The sequence below is a fragment of the Gopherus evgoodei genome, chromosome 8, assembly GCF_007399415.2.
Source record: "Gopherus evgoodei ecotype Sinaloan lineage chromosome 8, rGopEvg1_v1.p, whole genome shotgun sequence".
Classification (NCBI taxonomy): Eukaryota; Metazoa; Chordata; order Testudines; family Testudinidae; genus Gopherus; species Gopherus evgoodei.
Window position 1 is genome coordinate 22,382,732 of NC_044329.1, and position 2,523 is coordinate 22,385,254.

The window sequence follows — 2,523 nt, forward strand, 5'->3', positions numbered from 1 at the left end:
CTGTCAGCAGCAATCCAGCGGGGTTAGTTTTGCATATTTATCTCTTAGGACAGTTGAGTGAAGATTGTATTTATTGTGTCCTTCTTTTCCTTTATTTACTCTGAGTGGCTTGAACTGTTGCCATCACCTTTCCCATTATATCTAAGATCGTCCTGATTTTGTGGGGTTGGTTCTGCGTCTGGCTAAACTCACTGGAAAGGGTGAAAGGGGGCTCAGGATAACTTTTGGGGCCCTTGCAACAAAGCAAAACAACACTGTGAGTGCCCTGGCATCATGACACTACTTTGCTTACAGGAGAAACTCTCCAAAGAGGGAAGCTCCACTGCCCCTAAAGGGGCCTTGCCTGTAGCGGGGCAGAGCACAGGTTGCAGGCTGGAAGATTTGGAGGAGGAATCTGGAAGTCAGTGTGTTTGCACAAGGCTTGAGTTGCAAATAGTCCTCTTAATACAGAGCTAGTGTAGGATTAGAGATATGGAGTCCTCTCAGGTTATTATCCAGCATGCAGGATGCTGCCCACACATTGTGGGGTTTCACTGGATAAGTGCAAACAGGTGGTTGGTCACTTCCAGAGAATATATCAAATCATAGTAGATACAGGTAGAAAAGGTCTCTTAGGTCACCTAGTCCTGCATTTGAATGGCCACAGAACAGTTACCCAATAGAAGAAACTGCAGATAGTAGAGTGATGGTTAGACATTATTGTTTCTCGTTATGGTTAACTACAGAGGTCTGCCCACAAGAGTGAGACATAGAATCACTGGGAATCTGTCCTGACCTGCAGATCCTGCCTGCTATTCCACCATCCCATTTCTGCCGAGGCCCCTCACTCCTGACGCACAGCAATCCTGGCTATTCTAGTCTTGTGCTTCCCCACCCCACTCTGCTGAAACAGCTCAGATCTGATCTGCAGCATCTCCTCCTGTTACATCTGTGGGGTCTCCTTCAGGTGGAGTCAGAACCACACAGGGACTCCAGAGCTGAATATTCCTCCTGAATTGTGGAGGGGCTTGGATCTTGATCCAGATCTGAAGTTTCTGTTTCAGATCCACTTGTGGTGAGAACCTGTGTGTCGTTCTCCCCATGTCGCCTTGTGGACACAGAGGATTGGCCTCACATGCCAGCTGAGTTCAAGCTGCCACAGTCATTTCACTGAGGCTAGAACTAAGGCTAGATTTAACTGAGGGAGGGATTGTTTGTGAATCAGATGCTGCTTTGCGGATGATTTTCTATACCTTGATACCATAAAGATGTGAGAGCCTAATAAGCCAAAATTAAACATTGAGAAACCATCCGGTGGAATGATTTGTGTAACTACTGTACTTTCTCAAATGGCTTTATCTTCTGTTTCAAGTCAGGGTTATTATGGTAAGCAACCCTTTTCATTACCCAGTGCTTGGAACATAGTTCCAGAGAAGGTGTGCACCAGGATCCAGTCTCTGTGCCTGTGGGTTTCTTTAGAGAAACTGGTTTGTTCTGTGGCTGTCAGACCGGACTTTCTGCTTGTTGTTGAAAAACAAGTGATGTAGCCAATGCGGGGAGAGGAATCAGTGTGTGTTTGTGGCTGGAATACTGTGGGGAGAAACTTCACTAGAGCCAGCTTATTAAAGCAACTTTAAGGGCTATTGATTAGAGTTGAGGGGCTAACCTATATTCGAGCTTAGTGACAGGACCATAAAGAGACCCTGAATAAGCTGGCCCCTCAGGGATGGATCATGTATTTCTTCCAGGCAGGGGCTGTATGCCTTTTGTGTGTGTACACCTGTAGCAGCATCCATGCAGGGCCCTCCTGGCTCCTTCCCTCCACTGGGCTGAGAAAGGCACACAGAAACCTCTAGGTGAAGTGCCCACCTGGTGTTTTTATTTACAGGCTGTGCTCCCTGGACCTTTCCACCATATAAGTAGTCCCCTTCTTGCAGTTCACAGGCAGGAGAGAAGGAACAATCTCTCTCTCTACTTCCCCTCACTGCCTTTCTGCTATTGCAGCTTTCCTCCTTCCAGCTTCCCCTGGGGGCTCTTATCCAGCCTCAGCCTGATGGGGCTTCCCCAGTCAGGGCCAGGTGGGCTACCCAGCTCCAATTCACCTGTCTTAACTGGAGCTGGAGTGCCAGAGGGTTGGCTAAGTAGTTTTCTGCTTAGCACCCTGTCACAGCACCAAAGGGTACAGAGTTGATGCTCAACAAATAAACAATCAGAGGCAAGGTGAGCACTAAATGATAGATCGTGTTGTGAGCTGTAAAGATACCACAGTGATGGGCACAACATTAGAGAGAGAGACACACACAGCCCTGTGACCTGGCAGAGCCACAACAGGGCTGCATTGGGCCAAAGCCTTTGGGGATCAGCTAATTTTGGTACCCCATAATATTTGCCCAGACCATTTCCCACTCCCTAACCCACCAGTTCTGCCTATGTTATTTCCACTCCCCATCTCCCTATCAGGTTTGGTTGGCTTTCCAGGCACTAAGCAACCTGCTTTCATCTAGCAATCTCCCCAGCTGGCTGGCTGCCAGAGCATTTTCTGCC